At 39.8% G+C, this 22,367-nt stretch overlaps 1 pseudogene; it reads right to left on the reverse strand.

Annotated features, from left to right (window-relative positions):
* Positions 1-1,635, reverse strand: LOC148699372 (uncharacterized; annotated as a pseudogene).
* Positions 1,636-22,367: the final 20,732 nt, after the last annotated feature.

The following is a 22,367-nucleotide window of genomic DNA, read 5'->3' on the forward strand; positions in this document are numbered from 1 at the left end:
TTATATACCTGCATTGTGTTGATCTGCATTTAAAGAGTCTTCAAGTCCTTCGTAGAGATCCGCTTTAACTGTGGCTTGATTAGAACGCAACCATCTAAGTTTTTGTGATTCAATTTTAATGTAGTTATCTACATCATATTGTTGCAAGAGACGTCCACCTCGAAGCAAAAGTGATGATCCATTATGGCGTATTTGCAAAAGCAAATTTCATATATTGCTTTTAATATGGGAATCATCATTCATCTATATTTCATATTATGTTATTATCTCCACTAATTGTGAGAAAGTCTTCCACTAATTGTCTCCACCACGATAATCCTTCCATTTGCAATTGTGGTATTATCTCCATTTATTATAATTGCTGCAACTTGTGATGCTGTTGGTAGACTATACTGATGCAGATCTATTGGTTGCTCTTTGAGGATCAACTTGCAATTCGGCAAATCTTGGCGTTGTCCGAGGCTTCGCAATGTATAAGCACAAGGATTATGGTTGTTCAACATTTGTTGTATCTTTTCAACTACACGTCTATCTAAAACTTCACTTTCACACATTCGGTTTTCAACTTCATGCTCAGTGTCATATATATAAGCTTGTAAAAATCGCAGCATGTTCCCTTCATTAGGTAAAAGTCCACCAATCTTATGATATAATGCACCTTGAGCACGAAATGTGTAAATCCCACGACCACCAATATTTATTCTTTCATCCACGTGTACTCCCATTGAAGTGAATGCAAATGCATGATTGTAAGCTCGAATATTTTGCCTGAAGTGTCTACCCTCATTTGTTTGATCAGAGAAAAGAGCAACCATTTCTGGTGGAGATTGTATTGGGGGTAAAGCAATTCTTCCTTTCAAGCAACACATATTCAAAGTTTCTCGAGTAAACAATCGTGCATAGCAATATAGTCATGTGGTTGGAGCAGGTAATTGGCAACCTAGGATACCTCGATTCTCATTTTAATTTCTAGCACAATTGTGGTTTTTTCTTCCTCTGCTTTGGCGCACATGACGATTGGTTCTATTTGCATGTTCGTCTTCTGATATTTTTACATGAATATCCAACACTCAGTATAAGAATTTTCTTTTTAACTAATAATATATCCATATATAGATAGAATTATATACTAAGCTCACCATTGTCGGGAGGAATTGAGAGCATCCCATCAGATATTTGTGACCTATTTGAATGTGCCAATTGTCTCATATGAGTACGCATTCTAGTAGAAGTTTGGCCATCACGATTTGTGATATCTGACAGAACCCTTGAATTCGCGCTTTCATGCTCAATTTGTTCTAATAAATAGACCACATTATAATATGATTAGTTAAAAATTTTGTGTTTAATATTTAATATATTTAGTTGTGAGTCTAATATTTCGTAAGACTACCACTAAAAATAACTACAACATGGAGATCAATATGAGAGTATCGAACAAAAGAATAAAATGAGATTTCAATTCACAAAATTTTGTTCTAAAAAATTACCTAATTTTTTAAATGTGAAACAAATACAAATAAAGAAATTGAAATAAATACCAGGAAATTGTTCTATATTACTGGGGTCGACCTCAACATCATAGTTAGCCAACTGAACTCGTTCTTGTATATTATTGAGACCTACTTGTTGCATAGTTAAAAGAAAAATTAGAAATTAGATTTTTTTTATTAATTTTTTATTTTTTTGCATTAGTATGAGTTAAAGAAAAAGGAATGTGAAATAAATACCAGGAATTTCTTCTTGTATGTTACTCGGGGATGTCATAGTATGATCATCATATAGAGTTGGAATTTGTTGTCTTTTTTCTCGTGCTATTAGACGTCGTCGAGCTAGATATCTTTGATGTTCTTCAGGACTCAATGATTGACGCCATTGTCTTGCACGACTTTGAGCACGCTACATGGAAAAATTTATCTAAAAAATTAAAAAATAAACATAATGAACCTAAATTGAATACAAATTCTGTGACATTCCATAAATACGAAAAAGTCTACACAGATGCCTATGAACAAAAGAAGAAAAAACATTTATCTACACATCACTATAATACAAAAAAACAAAATAAAATGATCACAAAATACTTTTGAAGTGTAATAATTATCAGTGCAAGGAAATTACGGGCCTATATACACTTGCCGGTTGGTGTTAGGACTAGATATGATGGAGCTTTCATGTTTTTTTCTTTTATAGAGTTTTAATTTTTATGTAAACTGGGTGAGTAGAATTTTAAACTTTTTTAATACCCCTAAACTCTATCATAAATGACAGATGTGGGCTGGACATAATATAAAAAGTTTTTAGAAATGTGTAATACCCATAATAAGAGGCTAGAAAGACTACCACATGACAAAGAAGAATTTGTATTCAATGTAGGTTCATTATATTTATTAGTTTGCTCTAATAACTCAACAATGCACATATAAGCTCTAAAGTGTTATGATATCCTTAATTTTAGAAATTTTGGTTTCTCAGTTATTATGTTTATTAGTAATTTTGGTTCATTAGTTTTGGGGTGCTTTGTTGGTCATTGGGGTGCGCATGGGGATGGGATGATTCGGTTCAAATGGATATAAAAGAAAACAAAAAAAAAAACACAATGTATGTACGCAAGGTTCCTTAACAAAATCATAATTATGAATAACTGTTATGATATTCAAAATCCTTCTTGAACCCGGTCGGTGTTTAGAGATGATTTTGGACTACATGGATATTTGAGATTATGAAGAAGATCAAGAATAACTAAACATGGGTCAAAATTTTATTCGTTACAGGACAACAATTGTTCATAATTGGTGTGATCTTGGACATAATAAGAGTTACGAATATTTGTTTTCTTCATAACTGAAATGTTGATCACATTATCTTCTCGAATTGGGGTTCAACATTAAAAGTTCTTTTCTCAAGTCTCAATGTAACATCCCGTCCCGAAATTTATTAAAACGTACGTGCGAAATGACCCTTTTGCCCCTGGTTTGTTTTCGTTGTGTTGATTGGTTGTTTGTGTGGTGTTGGCATGTGTTGGGCCACACACACACACACACACTGTCACTATCCCTCTCCCTCTGTCTTTTCCCTGTCTCTCTCTCCCTCTCCCGTGCTCCCTTCCTCTCATATCCATTGAAACCGTACAGACACACACATAACCACATCAAACTTTAGCAGATCGAAGAAACCAATTACCTTTTTGAACTCGTGAAGCTCGTGCGAGTGCAACCGTACCATTTTCAGGTGAGAATCCTAACGTGTTTTAGTAAGATTTTGGGATTTTGAAGCTTGTAGGTAGCTTGGTGGAGTCCCCAAGAGCCTCGGAGTAGATCGTTGGACAAATTTGGACGTCGGAATCGTGGTTTTTGAAGTTGGCCGGTTTTTGGATTGTGTGGACAGGTATGATCGCGTGATTTTTAGCCCTTGAAACTTGTATATTGTTGTTCTCCTAGTTCTAGGCTTTAATTTGGTGCAAAAATCGTGGAAAATGGTTGAAAAACGAGTGAGAAAACACGGTTGGAAGTTTTTCCAGTTTTCCAGCGCCGGAGTCTCGCCGGAGGTTCGCCGGAGAAGGAGACGGAATATTCCGTCAAGTCTGACGGAATATTCCTGACGCCGTTAACAGAATCTGTCAAAACTGACGGAATATTCCTAAAGGCGTCAGTTGACGCCGTCAGCGTGCCAAGCACGTGCCTGCGCGTGGCCGTACCTTGGCCGGCGCGTGGGGGCGCGTGCGGCGGTGGAAAATTTTTCTAAAAATATGGGGATGTTCCTGAGGTTGAGTAGGTCACATTGGTATATTCATTTGTCCATTTTGAGCAATGTATGAGAAGTTGTTACGAGAAGTTGGTTATGTGCTTTAAAATTAACGTTTCTATAGTTGTTTCGCATATAGGTGATAAGTATCCCGAGGACGAGCGTGGTCACTCGAGGCAGGGGGCTACGACCCTTCCACTTACCAGTGAGTGGGCTTTTGGTTTTCCTTATATACCTATATACTATATTTTCCCAGAAATTGAATAAATGTTTATTAGTTTATTCCATGCATTACATTATCGTCATTCATGCGTCGTTGGTTATATTAGTAGTTGCATATACATATACATATACATATACATATGCCAGTTTTGGTTAGACCAAGTTGCGTTTTTGGGGCACATCATTTCTGCTCAGGGTATTTTGGTGGACCCTCAGAAGGTTGCAGCTGTGGAGAGTTGGGAGCAACCGCGAACCGTCACTGAGGTGAGAAGTTTCCTTGGTTTGGCGGGGTATTATCGGAGATTCGTTAAGGATTTTTCGTTGATCGCCTTGCCACTGATGAGATTAATGAGGAAAGACGTTAAATTTGAGTGGGATGACAAGTGTGAACAGAGTTTCCAGCAGTTGAAGCATTGTCTCACTCATGCACCTGTTTTGGCATTCCCGGACGATAGTGGTGATTTCGAGGTTTACAGCGATGCTTCCTTGAATGGTCTGGGATGTGTGTTGATGCAGCATGGTAGGGTGATTGCTTATGCTTCACGGCAGTTAAAACCCCATGAGTTGAATTACCCTACACATGATTTGGAGTTGGCTGCCATCATCTTTGCGTTGAAGTTGTGGAGACACTATCTTTATGGGGAGAAATGTAGGATCTTTACAGATCACAAGAGTCTTCAGTATCTTTTTACTCAGAAGGAACTTAATCTTCGTCAACGGAGGTGGATGGAGTTGCTCAGCGATTACGACTTCACGATTGATTATCACCCTGGTCGTGCAAACGTAGTGGCTGATGCACTTAGCAGGAAGTCTCAAGGCCGTATCAATGCGTTGTACGCTAGTCGTATTCCTCTTTTGGCGGACTTGCGTGCTACAGGAGTGAGGTTAGAAGCAGAGGACCGAGATGTGGCTTTACTTGCAAATTTTCAAGTTAGGCCAATTTTAGTTGATCGGGTGCTTGAAGCTCAGGTAGCTGATCGGGAGACTCAAGAACTAATTCAAGCTCGAGAGCAAGGAAGGAGGAGAGACCTCAGAGTCCGTGATTCGGATGGCATGTTGATGAAGAGGGTAGAATGTTCGTGCCTAATAATGTAGATTTGAAGAAAGAAATTCTCGATGAAGCACATATCTTGGCTTATGCCATGCATCCAGGAGCTACTAAAATGTATCATACCATTCGACCATTTTATTATTGGCCGGGTATGAAGAGGGAGATAGCTGAGTATGTGAGCAGGTGTGCTGTTTGTCAGCAGGTTAAAGCGGAAAGGAAGAAGCCGTTTGGGTTGTTGCAGCCGCTTCCCGTTCCAAAGTGGAAATGGGAAAATATCACTATGGATTTCGTGTACAAGCTCCCGCGTACACATAATGGCTTTGACGGCATTTGGGTGATCGTTGATCGGCTCACTAAATCGGCACATTTTATTCCAGTGAGGGAGAAGTATTCTTTGAGCCGTTTAGCGGAGTTGTTTATCTCGAAGATTGTGAAGTATCACGGTGTCCCTGTGAGTATTGTCTCGGATCGTGATCCATGATTTACATCCAAGTTTTGGGTGGCTTTTCAGGAAGCTTTGGGCACGAGATTACTTTACAGTACATCGTATCATCCACAGACGGACGGGCAGTCAGAGAGAACTATTCAGACCTTGGAGGATATGTTGCGAGCTTCGGTGTTGCAGTTTGGTGATGCTTGGCACCAGCGGTTGGATTTGATGGAATTTGCTTACAACAATAGTTTTCATTCGAGTATTGGCATGGCGCCATTCGAGGCACTGTATGGTAGATCTTGTCGCACACCGTTATGTTGGTCAGAGGTTGGAGAAAGAGTTTTAGTGGGTCCAGAGATTATTGAGGAGAGTACTCAGAATGTTCAGGTAATTAAGTCTAACCTGAAAGCAGCCCAGGACAGGCAGAAAAGTTTAGCAGATCGGCATGCTACGGATAGAGTGTACGAGGTCGGAGATTGGGTATTTCTGAAACTTTCACCGTGGAGAGGTGTCGTGCGGTTTGGAAAGAAGGGGAAGTTGAGTCCCAGGTACATCGGACCATACGTGGTCACGGAGCGAGTTGGTGAGGTAGCTTACATGTTGGAGTTGCCTCCGGAGTTGGCTAGAGTGCATAATGTTTTTCACGTGTCTATGCTCCGACATTATGTTGCTGATCCATCTCATGTGATACCTCCTCAACCGTTAGAGATTAATCCAGATTTGACGTATGACGAGGAACCGGTGACGATCATCGATTGGAAGGATAAGGTTCTGAGGAACAAGACGGTGAACTTAGTGAAAGTTTTGTGAAAGAATCATTCAGTCGAGGAAGCTACGTGGGAGACAGAAGATCGGATGAGAGATTTGTATCCTCGATTGTTCTTTGATCACTAGGGGTTGTAATTTGGTTGTTTGGAATTTCGGGACGAAATTCTATTAAGGTGGGTAGGTTGTAACATGCCGTCCCGAAATTTATTAAAATGTACGTGCGAAATGACCCTTTTGCCCCTGGTTTGTTTTCGTTGTGTTGATTGGTTGTTTGTGTGGTGTTGGCATGTGTTGGGCCACACACACACACACACACTGTCACTATCCCTCTCCCTCTGTCTTTTCCCTGTCTCTCTCTCCCTCTCCCGTGCTCCCTTCCTCCCATATCCATTGAAACCGTACGGACACACACATAACCACATCAAACTTTAGCAGATCGAAGAAACCAATTACCTTTTTGAACTCGTGAAGCTCGTGCGAGTGCAACCGTACCATTTTCAGGTGAGAATCCTAACGTTTTCACGTCGATTCGAGAAGCTCCGATTTGAGCACTATTCATGCAAACGTGTTTTAGTAAGATTTTGGGATTTTGAAGCTCGTAGGTAGCTTGGTGGAGTCCCCAGGAGCCTCGGAGTAGCTCGTTGGACAAATTTGGACGTCGGAATCGTGGTTTTTGAAGTTGGCCAGTTTTTGGATTGTGTGGACAGGTATGATCGCGTGATTTTTAGCCCTTGAAACTTGTATATTGTTGTTCTCCTAGTTCTAGGCTTTAATTTGGTGCAAAAATCGTGGAAAATGGTTGAAAAACGAGTGAGAAAACACGGTTGGAAGTTTTTCTAGTTTTCCGACGCCGGAGTCTCGCCGGAGGTTCGCCGGAGAAGGAGACGGAATATTCCGTCAAGTCTGACGGAATATTCCTGATGCCGTTAACGAAATCTGTCAAAACTGACGGAATATTCCTAACGGCGTCAGTTGACGCCGTCAGCGTGCCAGGCACGTGCCTGCGCGTGGCCGGCGCGTGCGGCGGTGGAAAATTTTTCTAAAAATATGGGGATGTTCCTGAGGTTGAGTAGGTCACGTTGGTATATTCATTTGTCCATTTTGAGCAATGTATGAGAAGTTGTTACGAGAAGTTGGTTATGTGCTTTAAAATTAACGTTTCTATAGTTGTTTCCCATATAGGTGATACGTATCCTGAGGACGAGTGTGGTCACTCGAGGCAGGGGGGCTACGACCCTTCCACTTACCAGTGAGTGGGCTTTTGGTTTTCCGTATATACCTATATACTATATTTTCCCAGAAATTGAATAAATGTTTATTAGTTTATGCCATGCATTACATTATCGTCATTCATGCGTCGTTGGTTATACTAGTAGTTGCATATACATATACATATGCATATATGGTGCTGTGGACGCACAGGTAAGTGCCAGGTAAGTGGTTTGAGATGCTTAGAGAGCTCATAACCTGCACCCCCGGTGTTAGTGCTCCCGCCCAGAGTAGGGCACAGTCCTTCACGTGATGTTCACCTCCCGCACCACACGCTCAGCTTGGATCCAAGTTAGGTGCACAGTCCTGTCGTACAGACCACTTTAGGTGGTTCCGACTCGTAGGTGACCCGCGATTATTTGCCCAGCCTTCACGTGATCGTAGCACTAGAGCGTATATATGTATTACACCTAGGCCTGTCGTACAGACCACTTTAGGTGGTTCCGACTCGTGGGCAGGTTCAGTATTTGAGTTTGAGATTTGAGCTCTAGATGTAGCCGTACAGGTCACGTTAGGTGACTCCGGCTGCCAGATTACATGTTATTGATATGATTATACCTGAGCACTTGCATATCATTATGAGATTTCGGCATGGCATATTATTGAGCACGTTTGGCATATTCTTGAGCATGATTGGCATATCTATATACATACGTATATATATATGTTAGTTTTCTGGGAAGTATACAGGTTTTACGGCGAGGGGTTAGAAAGTATTTTATAAATGGTTTTCGAAAGCTTTGTTTTTGCCCACTCACGCTTTTGTTTTGCGCCCCTCCAGGTTCTAGTTGCTTAGCAGTTTCGGTGGTTTCCCAGAGGGCTTTTCCGGCATTTCTGACAGACACTCACCAGCGTAGGGTCACCTTCGGGTGTACTGTTGTCGCATCTTTTCATTTGGACTGCTGTAGACTAATTGCTCTGAATTTAGCGTCTCACTTACGCTAGCACTTGTTCTTAGTACTTTGTATGCTAGTAGTTTTAATTATTCGTACTTTTTATTTCTACTTATTTAGCTTCTGCACGTGCACATGGCTACGTCACCTTCGCGTGGCGGCCAGCACACCCTGATCTCGGTCGGGGTGTGTCACTCAACATTCAGCAAAATGAAGAAAACAAAAGGCCAAAAGCAAAAAGCCACCTCTTCCGCTGTTATCACCTTCCCTTTTCTTCAATGCTCACTGCCAATAGAAAATGTATGGCAAGAATACACTTTCCCCCCTTTATTTTTCTTCAAGCCTCAACAAATGGGTTTGCAACCAATAAGTGTGTATGACAAATGGGTCTGCAACCAATGCCAACTGAAATAATTGAGGTTAAGCAGGAGGAGTTGATGAAGAATCAGCCAAGAGAAGACCAGGCTAAGCCAATTGAAATAATTGAGGTTATTCCTGACAACGCTATAAATATTACATCATAAAATAGTTAAGCTTAATTCAATACATCTTTTTCTGTTAAATAAGAAATAACTATGTCACAATTGTCCATATAATTTAACTGAAATGATAAACATGTTCTGTAAAACCAAGATTTTTGAAAGTCTAACTAATTGGTCAAATAGTGTCAAACATAATAGTATTTCTCCAAGTCATAGCATGTCATACTCTTAAGCTGAAGAGTAAGAATACATATATGACATTAAATTGAAAGTCTAACTAATTAAGATGATCATAATAAACATGAGGCACTGTTCTGCAAATATAACAGGGCTGCAAACCAATTGATAAAAGCACACTTTTATATGAAAATAAAAACAAAAAATTCAGTTAAATAAGCATCAGCATGCACTCCATAATGGTCTCTCTTTATGTTTTTTTTTTTATGTCAGTTTGTATGTAAATGATTTGGGAAATTATAAGAGTGCAAAATGGATAGAACCAAGAACTGAAATCAAGAGAAAACACGCATCCAATTTGGTGATGGTAAAAATGGAAAAGGGATATGATCAATACCTGATCATCACTGGCGAGAGAGCTCCGATTCCAAAACAGAAATTTTCAGGGCTTCCACTTTGTAGTCCCAATCTTGTTCATGAATCTGCAAGGAACAAAGAAAATGAAAAAGTGAACAATCAGAACTGGAATTGGGGATTTTCCCTACCTCAATATCCTAAACCATTTCAAACTTCACTCATCCAAAATTATCCAATTTTTTTCAACATAGTGCTATGTCAGTTTCTTTTCTCTCTTAGCTGATGATTTCTGAACCAATATGTATTAGGTTGTGTTGCCTTACTTTAAGCCAAAATTGCATTCAATCTACAATAGAGTAAGGGAAGCGAGACTTATGGGGACACAGTGATGAAAGATTTGATGATGCTAACATTATTGATAGAGGAAAAGATGGTGTTGTTTCACGGGGAACTTCAGTTATGCACATTTCTATGGTTTAAAGACAAATTAAAAGTCATTAAGTTCATAAATCTAGGACTGAAAAAGATAATCATAAAAAATAATAGATGTAAGAAACACTTGCCGTAAAAAAAGTAATACTGTTGGTCAGCTTATGAATTCCTTGAAATATCCTAAATTCATAAGAGCTATATAAAATTTGGAGCGCCTGCACATTGTAAAAACCAAATTGCCCAAAGAAATAAGCATAGAAAAGGCAAAGTAGCAACACAACTAATACGAAAACATGTAAGCTTGGGTTTGTCTTTCAATGAAGAAACTCAAGTCCAAGTTGAATGAAACATAGAGTGACAGATGCCAACAAGTTTAGTTTACCTGGCTATTATGTGCCACCAAGTTTACTTTCATCAACTTTAAGAGGAACTGTCGCTAACTTTCAAAAATTAATAAAGGAATCCCCATGTATAAAGGAACGGAAAATACATTAGATATAAACGTCTTCTTTTCAAAACCCATTACCAAAATCCTTCACAGTTCACACCACTACTTTCCCAGCAGTTGTTTCGTAATGTCTATCACTTTAGCGAAAACTATACTATCCTAATCCTAATCAATTCATGAGCACACATATAACTAATGTGCCCTGTCTCCCATTTTAACTAAAAACACCCCCAAATAACACCAGCCAGCCATACAAAGCCACATACCACATCAAATATTAGGCACGATTTAGGTAACGAATTCAGAGAGTTCAAATAACGAAATTTAAAGAAGTCAAAATAGTAGAAAGTCTTGGCAAGACAAAAATGTAAAGCACAAACCCAGTGAGAGTTTAGTTCAAGTTTTTTATACAATAGAAGGAACAAAAATCAATAAAATACATAGACTACTAGAGAAAGAATTGGAAAATAATTTGAAAACCTAATGGAAAAAGCACGATTAATTGGAAAATGGATTATTATAAACAAAAACTCCCTACAACCAAGAAACAAAATCCATTGAAATAAAAATTGATGTACCTTGATGCTGGAAAGCCCCCCTTGCACGCACCAAAAAAGGGATATGTCAATGAATGTTCACCACACACTAAAGTGTTGAATATTGATACATGCACTGAAAAAAGGAAAAGAAGACTGCAAACTAAAGCATGCCCTGAAATCATCATAGTGAGCAAACAAAAATAAATTTACAAAAGGGATGGGACAAAAATTATTGATGAGGGATTGGAGGTAGATGTGACTTCACCTTTAACTGTTGAAGATCAATGCTATCAATGTGGGTATCAAGAAGAGGAAGAGAGCAGTTTCATTTCCTGTAAAAACGAAGGAACACAGTATTAACAATGATTCCGAATAGAACCTTGAGTAAATTTGAAGAATAGGAGGAAAGTACCATTTTATTGAGATAGAAATCAAAAGCCAAAGAAACGAAAAGGAAACAGTACAAAATTCAATTGAAACGGAATTCAAATTAAAAAAATTAATGGCTTCACTTTTTCAAATTTTTATCAATTTTAGGATTCGAATTCAAGAGTGATGAAGTTGGAGACCGACCTCAGGGAAGAAATTGGAGACTTGGAAGCCCTGGGCAATGAAAGCGAGCAATCGCTTGAGGGCCTCGCACTTGTTTACGGGCTCAGGTTCAACTGTGGGAATTCCTTCTCCGAAACAAAATTAATACATAATTCAGAAAGTGGTGTACCTGATTTTGAAGAGCCTGTTGCCTGTTGCATGAAAACGAAAATAGATTTACTTCCAGTTATTCATCTCTAAGTATTAGTGGGGTGTATGTAGTTACTGTTGAACCTCCCACTAAACTCAGTTCAGATCGTGCGAATCCTCCAGATGAAACCGTTAACTGGTGGGTGCTTATTCCACCTGCATCATTTTTAGCACGTATTTACTTTTGATTTTTTTTTTTGTCCTTCAACACAGTTGTTGTGTTTTTACCGGTTTGTCCTCATTTTCCGATTTTTCTGGATTTGGATTGTGAAGAAAACAAAAGGGCTTTCTTGGCATTTCCGAATGCTTCACCAAACTGGCCTTCTCCCTTTATATATATAGATATTAATAGTTTCCACAAATTCTTTTGAATTGATTTATGCATATCATGCCATGATTAAATATCGTTATTAGAAATGTTGTACTATGGTGAAACGCTCAATAATCTTACGGGATATGCAGGTAAGTTTATTAATAGGTAAGGTTATTATGGTGATTGAAATTAGTGCATCATTATGGCACGCACATATATATTCATATAGTTGCTCATCATTGTTGCACCTCGGTGTTAGTGCTCCCGCCCAGGGCTAGGGCCAGTTCTTCACGTGATGTTCACCTCCCGCACCGCACGTTCACCTTGGATCCAAGTCTGGTGTCAGCTTTGTCGTACAGGTCACATTAGGTGACTCCAACTCGTAGGTGGCCTACTATTTATCGCTAGCCTTCACGTGATCGTAGCACTAGAGCGTACATATTTACACCCAGCCCTGTCATACACGTCACATTAGGTGACTCCAACTCGCGTGCTAGCATAGACTGATGAGCAATAGGTCCAGTCGTACAGGTTACATTAGGTGACTCCAACTGGCATGCTAGTTGATTATTCACACCTGACTTACATTTATTTTTTCTGAGATATTGTGTCATGGCATGCTTTTGTTGTCATCGCTTTTTTGCATTGGTTTTTCATACTTACATATTGTGTCATGGCATACTTTTGTTTTCACTGCTTTTATGCATTGGTTTTTCATACGTACATAGTCTGATTTTCTGGAAACTATATAGGTTTTACGGCGAGGGGTTATAACGTTTTCAAAAGGTTTTCATTAAAACTTTATTTTCAGGCCCACTCACCTTTGCCCCTCCAGGTTCTAGTAGCAGAGTTTTTGTACCAACGAGGATTATTGGCAAATCTTGGTGTAGACGATTACCATCGATGGTATAATTCTCACCCTATTTTGTTGTATTGTACTTATGCTCTATCATCACGTGTGAATTGGGTTCATTCCTACTCACATCACACTGTTGTATTTAGGCACTTTTAGGTTTAAATTTATTCATATTTTCCATATCATTACACTTTATGGATTCATCACCTTCCAGGTGTCGGCTAGCACAGCTCGATTCGAAGTCCTAGTTGACATTCCGGGTCGAGGTGTGTCATTGGAGGAGAAAAATAGTTTCAAGGGTTGGAGATGGTCTAAGTTGCCATCTCCGTACACATAATAGTACAGGCATTCAAGACAACCAAATTGAACAATATATATCCTGATAACAACCAAATTCAACAATGTATAACATTAACACAACCTGTCAACAAGTTTTCATAACAATACATCTACAGTGAACAAACCTTCATGACTTAAGTAATATCAACTTAATTCACAAAATTAACAAAGATTTCATCAACACAAATCATTACCAACCCACAAATATAACTTCAACAAAACAAAACAAAACAAAGATGAACAACCTATCCCTTATACGCAACCTGTTAACAACATTCAAAAACCCACAAACCATCGAAATTTTCCAAAAGTTCCACAAATATCCACCAATTTCAATTAATCTCAGCAACCAACTTGCATAAAATCAAATTAACATAAAGAACCAAATTTATTTCTAGGGTTCCATATTTCCAAACTCACCAATTTTCAAATTTATTTTGGGGAATGAAGTATGACGTCGACCATTGAGGAAGCAACAACTTGAACCCAACTCAAATCAAGCAAGCACCACATACTCTCTGTGGAACTGACTGCTCACCCTCGAACCAAACTCCCTTGAATTTCTAAGCCTCTGTGTGAGAGTGTAGTGAGGCCGGTGACTATAAGTACAACACAATTACGGCTGGGTTTCAAACAATAAGCAATTTTTCGACTGGAAGGATGTTTAAGAGTTAGCGGGAGATGGAGAGATTTGGGAGGAGAAGGCAAATTTAAGATGGTAATTGTTGATGTGGGGGGGGGGGGGGGGGGGGGGGGAGGGAGTTCAAATACCAAAAAAATTGAATTGATACCTGGTACCATTCTCAATTAGTGACGGGTCATTTATTTCCCAGTTTCACCCTAAGCTTATTTTGATGAATTGGTTTTCAATTATTCAAATTTCATCCAATGCCCACATTCAATCAGCATGCGCGGTCTGCAAAGCTCGGTCCATAACTTAGAAAACACATACGATTAAGAGATCAAATTTGGATCTCAGATGACAAACACGCTATAATGCCCAATTTGACATGGGACGTCTAATTTGCACGAGGTCTATTACTAGTTTTTCGTTAAGCTTGTTTTGGTTCGCTTCGGTTTATACCATCTCCCAAATCATAATAGGTGGTTGGTTTAATTTGGTTCTAAAACCAACCAAAACATGGTACCAACCGAAAAAACGCGAACGATATGACAAGCTTAGTTCGGTTCAATTTTCTCGGTTTTGGAGAGAAATTGGAAACAAACCAGTTTCTAAGAGAGTGTTAGTTTATTTACTAGGGCACACAAAACAAGTAAAGGAAATGGGACGTTTCTAATGTGCAAACTTTGCGTGCGGACCACGATTCGATGGCTAAAATCGGGCAAGCTCACGCGGGAGATCGCTATGATCATTATTGTATCCGTATTGAGGAGATGCGGGTAAGTGTTCGGATCATTGTGCAATGTCTTAATCAAATGTCTAGTGGCTAATTTCCTCATTGGCCAATGTCGACGTCCTGTAACGCCGTTAGGTAAGAAAGCTCCTTGTGTGAGTTCATCGAGTGTGCTTCAAGCTGCTACAGGCTTTCAATCCAAATCAGCTACAGCTAAATGAAAAAGATGATAGGCGCTTATCGTGGAGCGCGGTAATCTCCCTTAAAACCGCTACCGATTCTTGAACAGAAAGCGGTATGCTCCGCATAATCCGCTACATTAAACGGGTCAAACTTTCCTAGGTAAAACTGGTCTCTCCTCCCTTCTCCTCTCTTTTTTTCCGCAGACCACCTTATCAAATTTACTGTCAAATTCTTCTCAGTTATTTCGATTTAGTTGTACACCGTTTTGGCCAAAATCAAAATCAGTGTCATAGTTTTGTTTTGAATCCTTCTCTTGGTACAAGTAGCATTTTCATAAAAATCTGACCGATCAAGGTCAAATAATGATTTGCATTTTTTTTTTCCATGGTTGATAGAGAATAAATTTGATTTTAGACCCAAATCCAAATCCTTTACTCAAATCAAACCTCAAATCCTTTAACCAAACCTGCTTCTCTCAATCCCTTTGTTTCTCTTTCTCAATCCTACAATAAAATAGATAAGCAATATAATCTAATACATTTAGGAGCAATAGAGGTAGGAGTTAAAAATCTAACTAGGCCACAATTAGGAGTCAAAAGTGTTAACAAGTATACCATACACTAGACCTAAAAAGCTAGACGCCACCATAATAGGATGAAGGAAATAGATATATCTGGAAATGTTAGAGTTGTTTATTGCCAACCTGGTTCTATGATTCCATTTAAAGATTTTTATAAAGATTTTTCTCCCTGACAACTAAACTGAGATTCGGGAAATTTGCTCTTGGCGTAGCCAATTCGTTGACTTCTGCTGGTGGAGATTCGGGAAGAAGACGGTGGGGGTTGGGTTTTGGTAGGAGATAGGAGGACTGGGTTAGGCGGAAAGGGGGTGGGGTTGTGGCCGCGAAGAGTCAGATCGCCATGGAAGTATACGGGATGAGGTTGTGGTGGTGATTGGCTCGGATTCTGATATGAACCTTATGGTTGTGATTGTATTAATCACAATTAGGGAGTTTAATTGATTTTAAGTGAGTAATTCATGTTTAGCTTGTTTGGCCATCTGGCTTTTGGATGGGGATTTGTATAAAAGGAGCCTAACTCCCACAAATGAGAACTGAACGAATTTTACAAACAGAAATACAAACCTAAAAATATATTGGATCCCCGCTCCCTTTTACTTCATCTTCTCCATTGCCATTTCATCAGCTTGTAATAGGGTCCTGAGATTTGTTATCCTATCAGCAGTGGGGAGCAAGAACGGAGTTGATTGGGATCGGATGGACAAGAACAAGAACCTTACCAACGTGTGAAGGTGGAGAGGTGATAGGAGCATATTCATACGACTTAAATGGCTTGTTCTCGTACATTTACGTTATGTTTCTTTAGTTAGTTTAGTCCTTTTTGCTTCTTTTGTGTGTTTTCAGGATAGTAAGACGTGTTTGACGAAAGGATGCATTGTGGAGTGTTTTGGAGCACTATTGGACTAAGGATGGATAGCTTATGCTTGGAGCCCAAGTGTTGGATGAAATTGAAGGCCTTGTAAGCACTTGAGGACACAAAACAATGGCCCTAACCCAATTACATTCACCTTGCCTTGGGCTTAACACAAACACCATTCCTTGCCATGCAAGGGGGAGCAATTTGGGTCCATTTCATGTACTTAAACTTTAGCCCAATCCACAATCACTTCAAAGCCATGCAAAACCTTTCAACACCCTTTAATCATTCCCCTTTAAATTATGATTTTATTTCCTAACCCTACATGCATTATTTATTAGCATCTTCACATGCATTCACACACCATCTTCCCTTTTACAAAACACATTGCCGTGCATTTCTTCCCATTTTCTGCACCTTTCCTCCTTGCAATTCCACATGCATTCATCATTATAACCCACCTACATTCCATCTAATCCACATGCCTTCCCAACAATATAATTGAGTAAAACACATGCATTTCCAACATCAAAATCTGCCTTGTGCCGTGCCTTCCCTTCACAATTTCAGCTTTCCTCCTTGCAATTCCACATGCATTCACTTCATCATTACACCACCACTCATTATTTAATCCACATGCACATTCAATCATTCACTCAAGCACCCTTGTGCCATGTTTCCCCCTTTGTTCCCACCCATCACATGCATCATCATCAAACAAACAACACTTTGCCGTGGGCACCATTCCACATTCCAGCTTTCCCTTTTATTTTCCAGCTTTCACATGTTGTCCTAGCTGTTTTTTCCATCATTCCTCCACACAAACACCTTAAACAAACAGCCATATACATCTCCACTCCTCCTATAAATACCCTTGCATGCATTCATTCACTCCCCACTCCATATTTCCATTCACAACACTTCACACAACACAAACACAACCCTTGTGCCGCAAATCATTTCCATTTCTGTGCAGTTTTTCTCCTCCATTGCAGCCACTATCCAACCACTTCCCATCCCTCCAAAACACTTCACATAATCCCCAAAGCTCACCTTAGACCTTGTGCTACAACAACGAGGAAGAAAAGAGTGCCTAAACGTTCATACAATTCAAGTTTGAGTTGTTGGAATGTTTAGGTGTTTCTTTGATTTCAAAGTTATAATTTAATTCTCTTGGTTTTGTACGTATGAGGAATGGAAGATAAGAGTGCCTAAACGTTCATACAATTCAAGTTTGAGTTGTTGGAATGTTTAGGTGTTTCTTTGATTTCAAAGTTATGAGGAACTAAACCCCCTTTAGCTAGGGGGTGATTCGAAACTATGTTTATATTTGCAATATGAATTGATTACTTTTGGTTGGAATTTCATAAGTTGTGGATTCAATTTGTTTAACTGTTTGATTGATAACTTATTTATGAATGTTTATTAAGAATGCGCGCTTAATTTTCATGCATAAATATGACGCTAGAATATAAGTGAATTTCACCTAATCGTAATGAACTTATATTCACAAGTAGTGGAGGTTGCTTATAAACAAATCGCGTTAAACGAATTCTTGGCATAAGTTTCATGCGTTTTCCATAGTAACGAATGCCTCGTCGATGTTTATGATTTCCGTTGAACTTAATGATCTTTGTTGAATGTCTTTATCATGCGTATTCCATAGTTAGGGACTTTGATTAAGAATAATTTGGTTGTAATGCGTATTCCATTCAATCCAATGAATCTAGGGAAATCTGAAAGTTAATTTAAGCGGACCTAATTAACTTGGAGCATTGAGTTTCACAACTTATCGAAAGACCAACTGAGAATCAATATTGTATGCAAGTGTAACATGTGTGGAGAAGAACCCCTTGGCTATTCCATCATCCATATTTTCATCACATTCATATTTACATTTTGCCTTTAATTATATTCTGTCCATTTAATTTAATATCGTCCAAACACATTTCCCCCATATTTCGTTGAGTCTTAATCATTCGTATTTGTTTTATTTTTGTATCTTTAAGCTTTTGGAGTCATAAACACTTTCAAATTCGTCTAAATCAAGTTCTAGTTTCTATTTGAGTCAATTTGATTGTTTTAGGCAGTTTGAGTTTTCAAAGCTATTCTGAGTCATAGTAGTCTTGTTAAGAGTCTTTTAATTTAGTTTTTATGTTTTTAAGTCAATTTAGAAGGTTTTAGCAAGCCCTCCTAATCCCCGGTCTAGAACGATCCCTCACTTATCCATTCTACTACAATTGTCAAACGAGGGTTTAATTTGAGTGTCAAGTAAATCTCGCATCAAATTTTGGCGCCGTTGCCGGGGATTTAGCAACTTTGCTAATCCCTTGTCTTTATTTTTATATTTTTTTTTGTTTTTCGTGCATTCTTATTTCAGATTCTTAGTTTGTTTGTTTCCTTGTTTTTTTTTAGGTACTGTGTATGACTCGTAGCTCTCGGCCTATTATAGAGAACATCTCCGACTTTGACGGTGATTTTGAACGCACTTTGAGGAGAACGAGGAGTCAACAAGAGCCACCACAACCTGGGCTTGAAGAAGACGAAGTAGGTGTAGAAGAAAAGCCCACGGATCAGATTTTTGAAGAAGAACAAGCCATGGCAGCAGATAATAGAACCATCAAGGAGCTTTCGGCCTCGGGTTTGGATAATGCATTGCCTCTTTGTATCCAATACCCCACGGCTGCAGAGGGGAAGACTGAGGAATTTGAACTCAAATCCAGTTTGTTACACCATATTCCGAAGTTCCATGGCTTGTCTATGGAAGACCCCAACAAACACTTGAAGGAGTTCGAGGTGGTTTGTTCGAGCATGACCCCCGTCAATGTGGATGGGAGTATATTGAAGATGAAGGCCTTTCCATTTTCACTTATGGATAAGGCCAAAGATTGGCTCTACGAACTAGCCCCGGGAACTGTGACTTCGTGGGAGAGTATGAAGCGTGCTTTCTTGGAGAAATTCTTCCCTACTTCGAGAGTGATTCTCCTACGGAAGAAAATTAGTGGTATTCAACAGAATCATGGTGAGACATTCCCGGCTTATTATGAGCGCTTCAAGGGCCTTGTAGCTTCATGTCCTCAACATCAAATGAAGGAGGAACTTCTCCTTCAATATTTCTATGAGGGCCTCCTTCCTATCGAACGTCAAATGCTTGATGCATCAGCGGGAGGAGCATTGGTGGACAAAACACCAAGGGATGCCAAGGTTCTCATAGCCAACCGAGCGCTCAACGCTCAACAATATGAAGGAGTGGGCCAAAGGGAAGCCCCACGGCAACAAAGTGTAAATGAGGTGAGTGCTATTTCTGAAATTCAATCACAACTTGCTAATCTTACTTCTCTTGTTTCTCAGGTTGTGATTGGTCCAAAAGCACAAGAACACCAAGTTTGTGGCGTGTGCTCAATTCAAGGGCATCCATCCGACAAGTGCCCTCAACTAATCGAGAATGGTGGGTTGGAATTTGCCAATGCAATTGGTTTCCAAGGACAAAATCAAAACAACCCATACTCGAACACTTACAATGCCGGATGGAGGGACCATCCAAACTTCAAATGGAGGGAGCCACAACAAGCTGCCCAACAAGGAGGATTTAGGCCAAACCCCCCTGGTTTTTATTCCAAGCCGTATGCACCCCAACAATCCCAACAACCTTCGGCATCATCTCATTCAGGTACGTCTTTGGAAAGTAATCAAGCTATGCAATTACTAACCTCTATTTCGCAGGGGTTGCAAAATCAAAACAACCGGATAGAAAATAACGAGAAGGAGATGATGGATATGAAGAAACAAATAGGGCAGATTTCTGAGTTCCTTGGACAGATTAGAGAGCAAGGAAAGCTTCCTAGCTCAACCACAGTCAATCCAAAGGGAGGATTCGAATCCGCCAAGGCCATCACCCTAAGGGGTGGAAAAGAAGTTGGGACCAAGCCAAACAATCCCAAATCTGCCCAGAAAGTAGATGAAGAGACGACACAACCTGAGGCAGATCACCCTAACTCGGCCAAATCAGGTAATTTAAGTTCAAATTCATGTACTTCACGTCCTAATCTGCCCAATGTACCTTTTCCTCGCAGGTTCATGCAAGAAAAAAAGGAAGAAAGCGAGAAGGACATTCTTGAAACATTCCGGAAGGTGCAAGTGAACATACCGCTTCTCGATGCAATCAAACAGGTTCCAAAGTATGCTAAATTCCTCAAGGACCTATGCAATACAAAGAGAAGAAGGGCAAACAAAGAGGTAGTGAAGGTAAGCGAGAATGTGTCCGCTGTTTTGCAACGTAAACTGCCTACCAAGTGCAAAGACCCCGGTAGTTTCACGATTCCTTGTGTGATTGGACATAATCGTTTTGAACATGCCATGCTTGATTTAGGTGCATCCATAAATGTCATGCCTTATTCTATTTATGCATCTATGAATTTGGGTGAATTAAAACAAGATGGTGTAATTATACAATTGGCCGATCGTTCTAACGCGTATCCAAAAGGAGTTTTGGAAGATGTGCTTGTGCAGGTGAACCATTCTACATCTTTGCCGATTCTCCTTGGTAGGCCATTCATGAAGACGGCCCGAACGAAGATTGATGTATACAAAGGCACCTTGACAATGGAATTCGATGGGGAAGTGATTGATTTTAATATTTCTGAAACTATGAGATATCCCGTTGATGACCATTCTTGTTTTTCCATTGATGTTATCGATTCTTTGGCGCAGGTATACCTTGAAGAATTGAACGAGGACGCCCTGGAAACAACCATCACTAAGGCCATAGAGCGCAAAAATGAAGGATTTGGGCCAATGCAAGGCCACGGCAAGGAGGAGGAATTCTTTGCAATGGGTTCTAGTGAAGAAATAATTGAGGTTGTGGCAGCCCTTGAGTCATTGCCACAACAATATGGTAAGGTTCCACTCTCACTTTCAAATTCAGTTTCCACTAAGATGCTACCTTCTGTTGTTCAGGCACCATCGCTTGAACTTAAGCCGTTGCCGGACCATTTGAAGTATGTGTTTTTGGGAAAAGGCGAAACATTGCCTGTCATCATTTCATCAAGTCTCACGGCAATGGAGGAGGAGAAGCTTGTGAGAGTGCTGCGAGAACACAAAACGGCCATAGGGTGGACTTTGGCCGACATTAAAGGAATAAGCCCTACCACATGCATGCACCGTATACTTCTTGAGGAGGGGACTAAGCCATCCCGAGAGGCTCAACGCCGTCTCAACCCTCCGATGATGGAAGTGGTGAAGAAGGAAATAATCAAGCTTTTGGATTGCGGAGTGATCTACCCTATCTCCGATAGCCGTTGGGTCTCTCCAGTTCAAGTCGTTCCCAAGAAGTCCGGGGTAACTGTTATCAAGAATGCTGAGAATGAGCTTGTGCCAACCCGCATTCAAACAGGTTGGCGAGTATGTATCGATTACCGGAAGCTAAATGCCATGACTAGGAAAGATCACTTTCCTTTGCCATTCATCGACCAGATGCTCGAAAGGTTAGCCGGTCATGCTTTTTACTGTTTTCTTGATGGATACTCTGGATATAACCAAATTGTGATAGCCCCGGATGATCAAGAGAAGACCACATTCACATGCCCCTTTGGAACATTTGCTTATCGTCGCATGCCATTTGGCTTATGCAACGCACCGGCCACTTTCCAAAGGTGTATGGTAAGTATATTTTCCAATTTTGTTGAAAAGATCATTGAGGTTTTCATGGATGATTTCAGTGTATTTGGGAGTTCATTTGATAATTGCTTGGATAATCTGACCTTAATTTTGAAACGATGTGTTGAAACTAACCTTGTCTTGAATTGGGAGAAATGTCACTTTATGGTGAAACAAGGTATAGTTTTAGGACATATTGTTTCAGAAAAAGGAATTGAAGTAGATAAATCGAAAATAGACCTTGTACGTCACTTACCCTCTCCTACTTCGGTTAGAGAGGTACGTTCGTTTCTTGGCCATGCAGGGTTCTATAGGCGTTTTATCAAGGACTTCTCCAAGATGTCCAACCCTCTTTGCCGATTGCTTCAAAAAGATGTGCCATTCAAGTTTGATGAAGAGTGTAATTCGGCATTTAACCAACTCAAGGAGAAGCTAGTCTCGGCCCCCATTATTGTACCTCCAGATTGGAGCCTTCCGTTCGAGCTCATGTGCGATGCATCCGACTATGCATTAGGAGCTGTTCTAGGACAAAGAAGAGACAAGCGGCCGCATGTCATATACTATGCCTCTCGGACTCTCAATGATGCCCAATTGAACTACTCCACGACGGAAAAAGAACTTCTAGCTGTGGTTTTTGCTTTAGATAAATTCCGTTCATATTTAATTGGTACTAA

The sequence above is a fragment of the Pyrus communis genome, chromosome 1, assembly GCF_041283825.1.
Source record: "Pyrus communis isolate YQ-2024b chromosome 1, ASM4128382v1, whole genome shotgun sequence".
Taxonomy (NCBI): Eukaryota; Viridiplantae; Streptophyta; class Magnoliopsida; order Rosales; family Rosaceae; genus Pyrus; species Pyrus communis.